This window comes from Podarcis gaigeae (genome assembly GCF_964106915.1).
Source record: "Podarcis gaigeae genome assembly, chromosome: Z".
Lineage (NCBI taxonomy): Eukaryota > Metazoa > Chordata > Lepidosauria > Squamata > Lacertidae > Podarcis > Podarcis gaigeae.
This window is the reverse complement of record NC_139691.1, coordinates 48,512,398-48,528,490: the sequence shown is the minus strand read 5'-3', so window position 1 is coordinate 48,528,490 and position 16,093 is coordinate 48,512,398. Positions and strand designations below refer to the sequence as shown.

The following is a 16,093-nucleotide window of genomic DNA, read 5'->3' as shown; positions in this document are numbered from 1 at the left end:
AGAAACCCTAAAGAATGTGGATTGGATTAAAGGTTAGGGCACTGCCAGGGCTGGTGATGAATAAGCTGCACCTTGGCTGATCAAAGGATACCACATGGAGGAAGCTCAATATTCATAGACAGATTTATCTAGCATAGCTTTCTCCTTGCCTGAGATGCTATTTATATTTTTTGCACACAGGAGATTTTGACACAAGGAAGCCTTCAAACGTGAAGTTCCCCATCAGTGTGCTCTTAAGTGACAGAACCTCAGGAGATTTCTGCACTCAGTATGTATGTGTGTGAGCGAGCAGGGGCAGACCATGGGGTCTCAAATTTCAGTGACACCCTGTGCGGTGCCAAACTTCACATCCCGATTCCTGCGCTCAATTCCAAATAATAGTTGTGGAGACCCTGCAGCTCTGTGCACAGTGCAACCAAACCGATTGGCTCCCCAAAATCCACCTCTGGCGATATTTCTCCAAGTCCACTCACCTTCTTAGGTGGGGGCTGTTGCGGGCTGTCATGATTCTGGCAGCAGAGGCCCCACTTCCTGGGACACTTCCCAGGCAGGAAAGGATGTCCCTGGACTGAGCTTGCTACCTGGGAACTGGATTCATCCTGCTCACACAATTGGCCAATCGAGATCAGGATTGGAGTGGTCCACTCCTGGGGGGTGGACCCAACAAGGCCTGTTGGCTTTTCTCAAGTCCCCTCCTAGGTGATTTATATGGGGCCTTTGGCTGACCTTGGCAGCCACTCCTTTGCTGGATGACCCTCCCTCCCTATTTTTCTGTTGTGTGTTGCATTGAATGGCCTTGCCAGGGATATTGGCCATCACCATATTTGGCAGCAGGTTGGAATTTTCGCATTTGCCTAATTGGCTGCTGCCATCTGGTTTTCTCCATCCTTGTAGGCATTGTCACTACTTTGGCAGTTTAGGCATTGGGTAGGCATAGTCTTGGACCAAGTGGAAGTTGTAGCCTCTGCTTGCCCCTCCAGAAAATGAGGTATCCCATTAAAAGGATCCAGCAGTGATGCTTCTGTCTGGATGCCCAGGCATGGGCTAGGTCCACAGCATTTCCTAAGTGCAATCCAGAGGGGCAGCTACTTCCTGATGTAGGTCAAGAACTCCCTCCTGGTGACCCCATATTAAGTACTTGCAGCAGGTGGGCTGGAAGAAGTGTGGTCTACCCAATGTCTATGCCGAACCTCTTACAGCCGATAAAGTCAATAAAGTTGTAGCCTGATTTGACCCAGACGCGCTGACTTAGGCCTCAGATGATGCTTCCAGGGTTATGGCAGGGGTGGGGCGGTGAAGTTGGGTGCACATCCGCAGCTGCAGCAGGCCCCAACAAAGGCCCCGTGGTGAAGACAGAGGCCCAATCCAGTTGCCACTGCAGGGCCGGAGAGCTGGAGGTAAGGCAGCAGGTGGCAGCAGGAGGAGGCCGGGCACCCACAGTGAAAATTTTGTGGGTGCCCAGGCCCCCCTGCAGATGGCACCAGTGATTTGATGAAAAATGGAACTTGTCGGTTCTTATTATTTACAGTTTAAGATGTTGCATCAGATAGGGATGCCTGGGAACGCAAGGGACGTTCAGGGGTGCAATGCTCACATGATATAATTTAAGAGGTTCCTCCTTTACCTGCCATAGGCCAACAAAAATGGCACAAAATAGGGTGAAAGCTTTCAAGTTCACCCAAATAATTTTATTATTTGTACCCAACCCAGCTGACTGGGTTGCCCCAGCCACTCTGGGCAGCTTCCAACAAATTATAAAAGCACAGCGAAACATCAAACATTGCAAACTTCCCTATACAGTCATACCTTGGGTTGAAAGTGCTTCAGGTTGAGCGCGTACAAGTTGCGCTCCGCGGGAACCCAGAAGTAATGGAACACGTTACTTCTGGGTTTTGCCACTCGCACATGCACAAACGCACAAAATGATGTCATGTGCATACGCAAAGGAGCCAAAACATGACACACGCATGTGCAGACACACCGTTGCATCTTATGTTGTGTTCAGGATGCGAACGGGTTTCCAGAACAGATCCCGTTCGCATCCCAAGGTACCACTATATAGCACTAACAATGCAGTTCTTCTGGTACCAATGTTATACGGTCCTGGTGGTTGCCCCTTGTCACCAGTCTAGCTGATGCATTCTGGACCAGTGATAGTTTGTGAGTCACCTTCAAAGGTAGCCCCACATGGCAGTAGTCCAAGCAGGAGATGACCAGAGCATGCACCACTCTGGCGAGACAGTCTGCGGGCAGGTAGGGTCTCATTCTGCGTACCAGATGAAGCTGGTAAACAGCTGCCCTGGACACAGAATTGACCTACGCATCCATTGGCAGCTATGAGTCCAAAATGACTCCCAGGACTCCTGGTCCTTCAGGGGCACAGTTACCCCATTCAGAACCAGGGAGTCCTCCACACCCACCTGCCTCCTGTCCCCCAAAAACAGTATTTCTGTCTTGTCAGGATTCAACCTCAATCTGTTAGCTGCCATCTATCCTCTAATTGTCATTAGAAGTAAAATACAAGCTATAACAATATAATAAAATGGGTGGACGTTATAAGCATATTGTACAGCCCTTGTGTTTGTCAAGAGTGGCAGCAAATACCCAATAAATAAAAGTGTCTCCAAATGGTTTTGGGGGGGGGGCAGGGAGAAGCAGTACCAGTTTGGGGGTGAACTGAACAGGTTTTTTTTGAGGGACGCAGGTGGTGCTGTGGGTTAAACCACAGAGCCTAGGACTTGCCGATTAGAAGGTCGGCGGTTCGAATCCCCGCTACGGGGTGAGCTCCCGTTGCTCAGTCCCTGCTCCTGCCAACCTAGCAGTTCAAAAGCACGTCAAAGTGCAAGTAGATAAATAGGTACTGCTCTGGTGGGAAAGTAAACGGCGTTTCCGTGCGCTGCTCCGGTTTGCCAGAAGCGGCTTAGTCATACTGGCCACATAACCTGGAAGCTGTACGCCGGCTCCCTCGAGAGAGATGAGCACCGCAACCCCAGAGTCGGTCATGACTGGACCTAATGGTCAGGGGTCCCTTTACCTTTATTTAGAACAGGTTCTTTAATAATTTTATAGGCTTATTCAAAAGCTCTAGACCAGGAACTTTTACTAGTGGACGCTCCCACCATAAGTGGAAGTATGTACCACAGGGCCCACATCCCCCAACTCTTCTCAAGATAATACATGAAAGGTGTATTGGGGTACAGTACCACTTGCCTTATTGACTGCCCACCCTACTGCTGTCCCCGTCAGCTCACCGACTGAGTGAGACTCCCTGCCACCCTCTCCTCCCTGAGGAAGGACCAAGGGCAGTGGAAGCGCAGCCATTTGGGTGTATGAAGCCCTGCCCTGCATACTCTCTCTGCCCAGTGCCAACCCCTGCCTGCTTGCTTTCCTGCCTGAAGCTGGGACAAGCAACAACTCTGGATGTCAGCTGCCTTCTCCTACTTAGTCCCAATTCTGCCCTTGTAGAACTGAGCAGGGAGAATGATGGGACAAAATTAGAATGAGACACTCTGTCTGTCCATGGCTCTGGCACCACCTGCTGTTGGTCTTCCAGCCTTGCCAGGCACCAGGGGCCAAGGGATCCTTCTTCAGAGTGAGGCATTGGGTGAGGTGGCTGAGGGAGCGCCTACACTGCTGCAGTTTGCCATGGTGGTGTTAGCGAGACAATTTTCCTATTGCATACACTGGTGAAAAGTGATATTGCGGACCTGAACTCTGCTGATCAAATAACTGATAGTGCAGGTAATAGTCCAGCAAACTTAGCACATCTTCTCCAATGGATGCCTGTTGCTCATGCCCCTTTCATCGCTGTCTTGTTAGAAACTATCCTCTGGTCCCCCATATGTCTGTCGTTCATTAAAATGCTTGCGCTTCCCATGAGAAGGCACTAGCCCTTCCTGGGCATTCCTGGGTGGAGAGCTGCTGTACCCCAGACCCCAAAAGAAAATCCATCAGGCAATGCTAAAAATGAATTCTGTTTTAAATGCAGTTTTTTAGATATATTTGCACAGAAGAGCAGCCAGAAATGTTTAAAGTGCCTGTGTTAGGAATACAACTGGGTTTCTAGCTGTTTTTGGACTACAATTACCATCATCCCTTACTGCTGCTAGGTGGGGGTGATGAGAGTTATGGTTCAGAAAGAGCTGGAGACCCAAGTGTGGGAAGACCTGCTCTAGTGAAAGGCAATGATATGGACATGAACTGTTCTGATTAAATTGTACATTGGATCTTTCATAGCTCCGATAAGAGTGAAGTTCAGGGAGCAAACAGCCCTCCTACTCCCAGACATCGCTCCCCCTGCCTTGCTGAACTTGTGTGTGTTTACTCCCTTGTAGCCAAGGGATCTGCTGTTGTTCATGCTCATGCTGCTATCTTTGCTGCCTTCTCAGAAGCTGCCCACTGGTGTCCCCCAACCCCAGCCGCCCCCGTAGATGCATCAATCACTATAAGGCTTGGACTTTCCATGGTGATGCACAAGCCATTCCTTGCTACTGGCGGAGAGCCTGCCCAGACCCCAATATGTCTCTTTGGTGCTCTGCCACTTCTTCTGCCAAAGATTCCCCATTTTTCCACTGGGCACATGGGCAAGAGGGGAAGTAGGCATACAAATCCTTAAGGCTGGGTTTGCTGTGAAGTCCACGGGATCTAAGCCAGGAAACCTTGGTTCATTGTGGGGATTTGTTTCTCTGCGCACATGTAACTCTTTAGGAAATTAATTTTGGAAATGCATTATTTGCTATGTACTGGATTTCCCAAAAGGGCAGTCAAAAAAGTGAAAAATATTATGATGCTTTAAGCCAACCAGCTAAAATGTGAATTTAAAAAGGAGAAACGGCTGTTGTGGTCATCCCTCTGTCTCAAGAGACCATGGCATGTGCCTTGGGGGCTGAAGCCAAACTGCTGGGCTAGCAGCAGTGAAGTGACCTCCCCAGGGCATAAGCCTGGGCAGTGTGTCTGGTGGTCTTGGGCTGTCCAGACGACAGGACCCCCCTCTCGGCCTCGCTGATGGGGTCCAGAGGAAAGCAGAGCAATGCATTAGGCACCAGCGTGGCTGCAGGAGTTGTAGGAAGGAGGCACACAAGGTGACAGCCAACTGCCTTATGGACTCCACTCTGCATTGTGTAGGGTTTACTCCTTGGCATTTCCTTCTTCTGAAGATATCCCACAAGACAGAGGAGGTTTAGGATCATAGTTTTCCTTTTCCCAGATGGGCTCCCTTCCCAGGTGGACAAACCCCACCTGCCCCTCAATTCCCACTCCAGCACATGCAGGAACCGCCTCCATAACTGCTGGACCCATTATTGGTCCCATCTGCTCCATCCTCCGGAGCCTGTCTTTGCATGCAGGTGAAGTTCCTAACTCACCAAGGGTTTGAGACCCATTGGCTACCCTCCCCTGGTTTAGCCAGCCAGTCGAAGCTATTCCTGGCTTGTGGCCTCTGTCACGTGCTGACAGCTTCTAGGACCAATTTACATTGAAATGGATGAAAGTAGACACAGAAGCATTTGGCACACACCCACAACCACATTGCTTTTCTATATTTGCTGTAAGTCACATGCAGAGCTTCGGGTGACAGGCAACTAATAAATGAAATGATTATACTTCCTTCTACCATGATACCTGTCACTTCTATGCTGTCCAGCACTCCGTGTCTCAAAAGCCGCTGTTGGAATCTGCAATAGGAATACACTGACATATAAACCAAGAATGGCTGTTAACTGTGGTGAGTGAGAACATTTATTTGACATTTAAATGAGAAACTGTACTTTGTTAAAATTGTTCCATGAGGCTTTGTTGACACTATAACTGCAAAGCACATTCAAAGTACATTCCTTGCCCCCGAATCCCAGTGGGAATCCTAGGAATCCTAGTGAATTGTAGTTCACTAGGATTCCCAGCAGCCTTTAACAAACCACAGTGTCCAGAAATTGAGGAGGGGGGGAATGTACTTTGAAAGTACTGTACTCAGAAGCATAAGGCAGAACCCCAACTCATGAGCTACAGGTATTGGGATATTCTCTGATGAGAATTTCTCTCTTCTGTGGGTTCTTTGATGTGAAAAAAGGAGTGCACTTCCTTCCATGTTCCAAGCATCTGCTTGGAAATTCTCTTATTTCCTTTGATTTAGCAAACAAGGTCTGGAAATTTCTACGGTACCTCCTCCTTGTGACCCAGTTGATGTATTCCAAGACTTAAGGGAGACACAAAAGACTTTTGACTTTTGGAGCATATAAGCTGTGAAGGTGAAGGAGAGGCAGCGCCATCTTCCGCCTGCACTCTCTCCTTTCCCAGGCTCTGCCTCCTTGGGGATAACTTGGAACCTTAAAGAGCTAGCAGCCCTGTAGCCTGATGTAGGCACTCCTTCTCCTGCCTGGACTGGTGGTTCCACAGGCTCAGGGGAAGGTACCTGCCAGGGTCCTGCCTCTGACCTACGGGATCAGGTGATACAGGAGCTTCTTCTGAGGGCTCCGAACCTGATCTGGATCCTTGGCTGGAGACTGCAGCCCCTGAGTCCAGATTGTCACTGGGCTTTAAGATCAGGACAGTGCAGGTGACAAAGATAGGGATGCTGTATCTTGGCAAAAATGGTAGGGGGTGGATGAAAATTGAGGGTGGTGCCAAGTGGTAAATACCCAGAGCCCTGAGGCCTTTCTTTTAGGGATAATAAGGTCCCCAAAAATGATTAACTTACCTTTGCAACAACAGCAGCTAGAATTTTGTACGCTCAGAACTGGAAAGAAGAGAAAATTACAATTTGTTGGGAAAGAATATGCAATTTATTACATATTTATTATTATTATTATTATTATTATTATTATTATTATTATTATTATTATTAATTTATTACAATTTGTTGGAAAAGAATATGCAAGGAAAACAATAAAAATTCACTTGGAAAGGAAAGAAGAGAAAACGCAGACGAAAGAAGAATGGATTTTGAAGCTAATGGACTATGTGGAACTGGTGAAACCTAACCGCAAAAATAAGAAATTAACATGGCGGACTATTTGTGGAAGAATGCAAGCCCATTATACCTCGCCCATCTGGCTGGGTTTCCCCAGCCACTCTAGGTGGCTTCCAACTGAATATTAAAAACAATACAGTGTCAGACATTAAAAACTTCCCTAAAGAGGGCCACCGTCAGTTGTCTTTTAAAAGTAAAATAGTTGTTTACTGCCTTGACATCTGCTGGGAGGGCATTCCACAGGGGAGGCGCCGCTACTGAGAAGGCCCTCTGCCTGGTTCCCTGTAACCTCACTTCTCATAGTGAGGGAACCGCCAGAAGGCCCTCAGCGCTGGACCTCAGTGTCCGGGCTGGGTGATGGGGGTGGAGACGCTCCTTCAGGTATACAGGACATAGCTGTCAACATTTCTCTTTTTTTAAGGGAAATTCCCTTATTCCAAATAGCATTCCGCACAAGAAAAGGGAAAAGTTGATGATATAGGACTCAAGCCGTTTAGGGCTTTAAAGGTCAGCAACAACACTTTGAATTGTGCTCAGAAACATACTAGGAGCCAATGAAGAGCTTTCAGGACCGGTGTTATATAGTCTCGGCAGCTACACCCAGTCACCAGTCTAGCTGCTGCATTCTGGATTAATTGCAGTTTCTGAGTCACCTTCAAAGGTAGCCCTATGTAGAGCACATTGCAGTAGTCCAAGCGGGAGATAACTAGAGCATGCACCACTCTGGCAAGGCAGACTGCGGGCAGGTAGGGTCTCAGCCTGCATAGCAGATGGAGCTGATAAACAGCTGCCCTGGACACAGCTTTGACCTGCGCCTCCATGGACAGCTGTGAGTCCAAAATGACTCCCAGGCTGCGCACCTGGTCCTTCAGGGACACAGTTACCCCCTTCAGGACCAGGGAGTCCTCCACACCAGCCTGCCCCCCTGTCCCCCAACAGTACTTCTGTCTTATCAGGATTCAACCTCAATCCGTTAGCTGCCATCCATCCTCCAATCGCCTTCAGGCACTCACACAGCACCTTCACCGCCTTCACTGGTTCTGATTTGAAAGAGAGGTAGAGCTGAGTATCATCCGCATACTGATGAACACCCAGCCCAAACCCCCTGATTATCTCTCCCAGCAGCTGCATGTAGATGTTAAAAAGCATGGGGGAGAGGACAGAACCCTGAGGCATCCCACAAGTGAGGGCCTAGGGGTCTGAACACTCATCCCCTACTACCACTTTCTGAACATGGCCCAGTAGAAAGGAGCGGAACCACTGAATAACAGTGCCCCCAGCTCCCAGCCCCTCAAGATGGTCCACAAGGTTGTTATGGTTGATGGTATCAAAAGCGGTTGAGAGATCCAGCAGAACTAGGAAAAAGCTCTCACCTTTGTCTGTAGCCCACTGGAGATCATCGACCAGCGCGACCAAGGCAGTTTCGGTCCCATGATGAGGCCTGAATCCCGACTGGAAGGGATCCAAATGGTCTGCTTCTTCCAGGCGTGCCTGGAGTTGTTCAGCAACCACTCGCTCTATCACCTTGTTCAAGAATGGAAGATTTGAGACTAGGTGATAGTTGGCCATATCGGCCGGGTCTAAAGATGTTTTTTAAAGAAGCGGTTTAATGACCACCTCTTTCAGTGGGCCTGGGAAGCATTCACCACCCCGCAGAACCCATCACTCAGCCCTTCCCGTCTTGCTTTTATCAGCCAGGATGGACAAGAATAAAGAAGACAGGTGGTTTCACTCGTCCAAGCAGCCTGTCCATTTATCATTATTATTATCATTATCATCATCATCCCACTTTTTTCCCTAACAGAAACTGAAGGTGGTTTTCAAAGTGCCCGTCTTGGCTGATTAGGGAGTGTCCAGATGTTGCGCGGACCCCTCTGGTTGAAATTATCAATTTGTCCCTTGACACGGGGACATTCCCAGGGGAACTGAAGTTTCAAATCTTCCATACCTGGGTAAGGTAATTGAGAGAGCGGTTGCTGAGCAGCTTGGTAGGTTTCTGGAGGAAACATCGGCATTAGATCCATTTCAGTCCGGTTTCCGTCCTGGTTTTGGGACGGAGACGGCTCTGGTTGCCTTAACAGACGATCTCCGTAGACAACTGGATCGAGGCGGGTCAGGACTGCTGATCCTTTTAGATTTGTCAGCAGCCTTTGACATGGTCGATCATGATCTTCTGGACCACCGCCTCGCAGACGTGGGGATACAGGGCATAGCCCGTAACTGGTTGTGCTCTTTTATCTCTGGTCGGGGACAGAGGGTGGCACTAGGGAGGGAAATGTCGTCGCGCCACTCCTTGGTGTGTGGAGTGCCGCAGGGCGCAATTCTCTCCCCGATGCTTTTTAACATCTTTATGCGCCCCCTTGCCCAGATTATCCGGAGCTTTGGGCTGGGCTGTCACCAATATGCTGATGACACTCAGCTCTATCTGCTGATGGATGGCCACACTGACTCGGCCCCGAACACACTGACCAGATGCTTGGAAGCTGTGGCTGGATGGTTTCGTGGGAGCCGATTGAAACTAAATCCTTCGAAGACAGAGGTCCTATGGCTAGGTCGGGATGGCATGGGGATGAGGGACCAACTCCCTTCTCTTGCGGGGGCCCAATTAGTGCCATTGCCTTCCGTTAAGAGTTTGGGTGTAATCCTTGACGCCTCCCTTTCCATGGAGGCGCAGGTTACAGCAACAGCCAAGGCGACATTTTTCCACCTTCGCCGCATCAAGCAGTTGGTCCCTTACCTTTCCCACCCTGACCTGGCTACAGTGATCCATGTGACAGTCACCTCCAGGCTTGACTACTGTAATTCGCTCTACGCGGGGCTGCCCTTGAAACTGTCCCAGAAACTCCAGCGGGTACAGAATGCTGCAGCGAGGCTCCTCACGGGGTCTCTGCCATGGGAGCATATTCACCCAGTGCTTTTCAAGCTGCACTGGCTCCCGGTGGAGTACAGGGTCAGATTTAAGGTGCTGCTCTTGACCTTTAAAGCCCTTCACGGCCTAGGACCCTCGTACCTCCGGGACCGCCTCTCCTGGTATGCCCCACGGAGAGCCTCAAGGTCCATAAATAACAACACCCTAGTGGTCCCGGGCCCTAAGGAAGTTAGATTGGCTTCGACCAGAGCCAGGGCCTTTTCAACTCTGGCTCCGGCCTGGTGGAACGCTCTGCCTCATGAGACCAGGGCCCTGCAGGATCTGATCTCTTTCCGCAGGGCCTGTAAGACAGAGTTGTTCCGCCTGGCCTTTGGCTTGGAGCCAATTTGATTCCCTCCCTCCCCCCCTCTCTCTTTTTCCCCCTTCTTTTCCTTCTCCTCCTGCAATGAGGCTACATTTTAATATTTTAATATTTTAATGTTCCATTATTTTAATTGTTGTGTTTTATTTTTGTTTTTAAGTTTGTAATCATTCATCTTGTTTTTATTATTGCTTGTAAGCCGCTCTGAGCCCGGCCTTGGCTGGGGAGGGCGGGGTATAAATAAAAAATTATTATTATTATTATTATTATTAAAGTAAATCTGGATTATTTTGAAAGTTGCAGCTAGTTTTGCATTAAATGTTGAGTGCTTGACAGAACTGACCACATTATTTCGCCACTTTCTGCTATATGCTTTACATATTTTTAGAACAAAAATGCAACCGATGATAGTGTGAGAAAGTCACTTTAAATCCACCAAGGTCAGAGTAATTATGCTCAAGATATTCACTGATAATTTACTAGTAACTGCTTTTCTACATAAAAATGCAACCATAATTTTAAGTGATAGACATTAGGCCAGTAGAAAAAGATTAAAATAAACTACATCTCTGTTAAAAGAACATGCAGAGAATATAGCTCACATTTGCTCCAAGCAAGCTGCTTGAAATTATCAAAGGTTTTTGTTTCTGGCAATGATCTATTTGGCAATAATCATAATATCATAATATCATAATCAGTTGAAACTGTGTGCAGGATTTAAAATGATAATATTTGAAATAGAATAATATGTCTTAGCTGAAACGTTTATCAGAATGCAATATGTAAAAGGGATGGGATTAAGAGCAGCAGGGAGGGAAAGGCGGGAAGCCAAAGTTTAAAGAGAAATGTACGTATAGCAAATTTGAAAGCTGGAATTTATATGTAAAGAAAAGAAGAAATGGAGGTTGGTGGTTGGTGGCCCATTGAGTCCAGCATCCTGTTCTCACTGCGGCCAACTAAGTGTGAGAAACCAGGGCTAGGGTTGGAACCTGCATTGGGAGAAGGTTTGGAGATGCTCAGTTGAGACTCAGATGGCTCAGAGTCCTGTTGTGGGGCAGATGGTGGCTGCACCTACCATGCCCACAGAAGGAAGCCTCGGTCTTACTCAGCTTGATTTGCCAGCAAGACAAGCAAAGGGTTGCAGGCGACAGTGGCATCAACTTCCTGCTGTGGCAGGGCAGCCCTGTGCCTCAGAACATGGGAAGAGCCTTTAAGGAAGATTGGAAAATGTTTGTAGAATCATTGGAAACTGATGAAAATGTTAGCAAGGTTAGAATAAATCCAGCAGTTTAAATTAAGTGAAGATATAATGGGGGAAATTATTATTATTTAATTAGCATATGCAGTCATAACGGAAAACTAAAACGAACCATGGAATGGGGGGAGGGAAGTTGATGACTATTGTATGGTAATATTAATTTGAATGTGAACCTATGTAATGTAAAATTACAAGTACGTTTTTTTTTAAAGAACACAGGAAGAGCCATGCAGCTGGGTCATGCCAATGGCCCATGTAGTTCAGCCTCTCATCCTCTCAGTGGCTGATCAGGCACCCAGAGGGCGGAAGCCCCCAGGCAGTATTACAGCACAGGAGACCCCTCTTCCCCTGTGGTTTCCAGCAACTGGTATTCAGAAGACCTCCAACTGGGGAGGCAGAGCATAGCTATTGTGGCCAGGAGCCATTGAAAGCCCTCTCTGCAATGGCTATCTACTGAATCCTCTTTGGAAGCCATCCAAGTCCCAGAGTTGAACTCTGTGCTGTGTGAAGAAGGGCTGGATCTTCTCATATTCAGCTTCCCAGCTCTAGTGTTGGGAGAGAGGGACCAAAACCTTCCTCTGACTGCTAGCACAGTATGCTGATGCAATAAATACTCAGAAAGATAGGGAGAAAAAGTTCAAAATGCACTTCAAAAGTGGTTGCTTCAACTCTTTTGCAGAAGAGGTGGGGTGGGGGGGAGAGATGGCTAAGTGGAGTCCTTCATATGGTGAGGTTAGCTGAAAACTTGCCTTGTTTACTAAACTTAGCTTTCCAAATCATGCAACTTAAAAGCAATACAAAAAGACCTTTTGACTTGTTCAGGTCTTGATCAGTTTGCTATCAGGAGTTTGAAGGAGCCATGGCAGCTCCCGTCTGGGAAATTATTCAGTGCCAGTGTTTTGCTGTTTCCTGTGTAAAAGAAAAAGAAGACGAAGAAGATAAGAAGCGGTCTTATACATTCCTAGTATCTTTGAAAACCCAAAACAATGCAATGCCTGGGACAAAGGGAATGTAAACTATTTCTGCACTGTGTGGGAACTCTCAGAATCATAGAACAGTAGACTTAGAAGGGATTCTGATGCTCATCAATGCAGGAAGAAATGGGTGCCCTGTTAATGCTGGAATCCTTGCCACCTTCCAGTCAACTATTGGAGATTCCATAGCTCTTGATTCCCTGCATTAAACAGGGCCATTTATTTATTGCTTATCTGATTTATATGCCACATTTTGGGCTGCAATTGGCCCAAAAGAGCATGAGAAGAACCTGTCAGTAGCTCATCCAGTCCAGCTTCCCCCAGATGCCTGTGGGAAGCCAGCAAGCAGCGCCCATGTGCAAGAGCTCTCTCCTTTCCTCTGGTTTCAATCATTTGCTGTTTGGGAGCACTGCTCATGGTAGTCTTTGCCTCCATGAGTTTATGCAGTCCTTTTTTAAAGCCATATTCACATAATGCAATAGTGATGCTGTTAATAATGATTCAATTAAAACCATCTGATCACGGGCTCCCTTCCACACAATATAGGAGCTTAGTCTTTAGTGGGGGGGTCCCTGCCTTTTGGAATTCCCTCTCCTTAAAATAATACCAGTTACAGATAGGTAGCCGTGTTGGTCTGCCATAGTCAAAACAAAAAAAATTCCTTCCAGTAGCACTTTAAAGACCAACTAAGTCAGTTCTTGGTATGAGCTTTCGTGTGCATGCACACTTCTTCAATCTGAAGAAGTGTGCATGCACACGAAAGCTCATACCAAGAACTGACTTAGTTGGTCTTTAAGGTGCTACTGGAAGGAATTTTTTTTGTCTTAAAATAATAGACAGGCACTGTGCCTGTTGTCTTTTCAACACCTGCTGAAGACCCCTTTCTTCCAGTAAGCCCTTGAAGTAGATATCTATTCTAGCCTGCATATGTTGGAACTGATTGTAAGTATTTAAATACAGGTGGGGAAAACCTGTACCTCCTCCGGATGTTGCTGAACTACAACTCCCATTATCCCTGACCATTGGCTTTGCTGGCAGGGGCTGATGGGAGTTGGAGTCCAGAAACATCTGGAGGTCCACAAGTTTTTTCTTCTGTGTTTTTATTCTTTTATTGCCTGTGTGATTGCTGCCCCTGGCTCCTTTGGAAGGAATGGCAGGTATGAAATTAGTACTGGCATTACTATTTCTGCAGAACCTTCTTCGGCTTGCCTTCTCCATCTTAGAGATGAAGCAATCTTGGTAATATTGCCACAACCCACCAATCAGGGACTTGTTCAGGCAACAACGGCCATGCACAACTGTAGACAAACACATTATGACAATGACCAGAGCAGTCCCCTACAATACCCTCTGCTTCTCCACATGCCCAAGTGTGGAGAAACCCCAATGCAGCCCCCCCAACGTCTCTCAGCCCCTCCTTACTCTCTGGAGACTACACAACTTTCTTGCGTGTTTTTCCCTAGATGGAATGTGTCCTTGAAGTGTGCCTGGATGAAAAATAGTGATGCAGACTCCTCTGACTCTTGAAAGGCTGGAAGGCAAGGACCACACACCTTCCTCTGACTGCTTTCACAATAAATAAAATACTTTTTGTTCTGCCTGCTCAGTTCCTGCATGCACTTCCTAAGCCTAGCCTAAAGAAGCTCACAACCACGTCTGGGGCAAAAGAGCACCTCCACTCCTGTGGCTTCCAGCAACAGGTCCTTGGACTTCTTCCTGGCCCACGCTCTGGTCATTTTTGAGCTGCAGCTTGTAGCTCTTGGGTGCTCAACATAAACACAAGTGGTGCCAGAAGTGGGGAATCCATAGGTGGCAACCATCTCTTGACCATCTCCACCCAGAGGAACATCAGAAGATCCTTTATTACCAGGTCAGATGAGGTGCCCATCCAGGCCAGCACTGTCTACACCAGTCTATGTCTAAACATTTGCCCTGGCCAATGTCTTGCAACCTCCTTCATCCCAGTTCCCGTGGAAGATCTCTCATGAGATCCTCAGCAGTGAACATCCAAAGAGTCTTCTGGATCAGGCCAGTAGCCCATTCAGTCAGCATTCAGTCCAGCATCCTGTTCTCACAGTGGCCAACCAACAAGTAGGATTCACACACAAGACCACTCTCTCCTCCTGTAGTTTCCAGCAACTGGGATGCAGAGGCACCACTGCCTCCAACAATGGAGGCAGAGCCTAGTCATAATATCTAGAGCAGGCATGCCCAACAGGCCGATCGTGATCTACTGGTAGATCATTGGACGTCTGTGGTAGATCACTGGCTCCCCCCAAAGAAGCTCAACAACTTTGACTCCCCTAAAAAAAAGCTTAACAACATTGCCCTGAACCTCTAAAAATGGGGCTTTCCTCCTTCCTAAAAAAACTGCCAGTTTTTAACTCTGTGAGTAGATCGCAGTCTCTTGGGAGTTGGCCACCCCTGCTCTAGAGCCTCAGCAATCCTCTCCTCCAGGACTCAGGTTAATCTTGAGGCCCAAGAAGACCCCTAGATTTTTTTTCACATGTGCTGCTGTCAAACCAGGTGTCCCTATCCTATATTTGTGCATTATTATTCCTGGCTAAGTGTAGAAGCTTTGTAAATTCATTTTGTTAGTTCTCCAATCTGTTAAGACCACATGGAATGCTTTCTTCTGCAGCATTAGCCACAGGTTGGTGTCACTGCAAATTTATTGAACACCCCCTTCCATTCCTCCACCCAAGTCATTGTAAAGACGTGGTCCAAAATGTTCAGACCCTTGACCAGAGTAGAGGAAGACTGAGATTTAGACCCATTTTTTTTAGAAAAGAGATGGTGAAATATGACTTCTAGGGATGGAGAGAGTGTGCAGGCTTTGTTGATGCTTAGTCATTTGTGATATATAGATAGCACAGGTGAGGGGGCTTTAGAGTAAGGTTACCAGAGTCCCCATTTCCCGGGGACAGTTCCCGGATTTACAAATCAGTCCCCTGACAAAATCCATCTATTTAGTAGGAAGTTGAAAAGTGTCCCCGGAGTCATTGAAAAAATCTGGTAACCTTACTTTAGAGACACCTGTGGAGCAGATGCAACTGTGGTGCTGCAGGTATTTCAAGCCCCTTGTATAGTGGCTTGGCATCTTCTACACTTGAGGGATTGCCTTACGCCCTGTGTGCCTACTCAACCTGCACAACTGGGACTGTTACAGCTGCCACGTAAGACTCATTCCACCCTTGCAAGAAATCTATATTTTAGTGCAACAGCACTAAGACTTTGGGACTCCCTGCCTAGGGACCCAGGCAGCTGCCTTCACTGTACTCTTCCCCACGCCTCCGTAAAGCATTCTGGTTAGGGGCCTTTGGAAGACATGTGGAAGCCTGCAGGGTGTGGAAAGCCTTTTGCTTACTGCGGAGTTTAATGGTCATGGCAATATTTTGAAATGTGTGCCTGTATTTCACTGCTTCATTAAACATGAAGTGACATTACATGACATGAGGTGTTTTTGTAAACTTGCTTTAATTTTTTTGACAATCAAGTGGGGTATAAATGATATAGGATGAATTAAGTTATATTAAATTAAAATGAACTCAACTGAAGTTGAATCAGAAGCGGTGATGGTATATCTATCTGCTTGTGTCTTGTGTTATTCCTGTACTGTATTATTTTTGTGCTTCTTCCTGATTTTGTTGTGTCTTGAGACTGAGAT

The 16,093-nt window shown here is 47.3% G+C and overlaps 1 long non-coding RNA gene across 3 annotated transcripts in view; it reads left to right on the top strand.

The window, feature by feature from the left end:
- LOC310837032 overlaps positions 1-15,989 on the top strand; it is a 45,011-nt gene extending 29,022 nt beyond the window's left edge. For 2 of the 3 annotated variants that reach the window (XR_014560350.1, XR_014560351.1), the window contains 2 exons: positions 181-268; positions 13,890-15,989. This is a non-coding gene — a long non-coding RNA (uncharacterized lncRNA). Of the gene's footprint in view, positions 1-180; positions 269-5,641; positions 5,723-13,889 lie in introns of all 3 variants that reach the window. The other variant, XR_014560352.1, reaches the window with a different exon arrangement.
- The last annotated feature ends 104 nt before the right edge of the window (positions 15,990-16,093 follow it).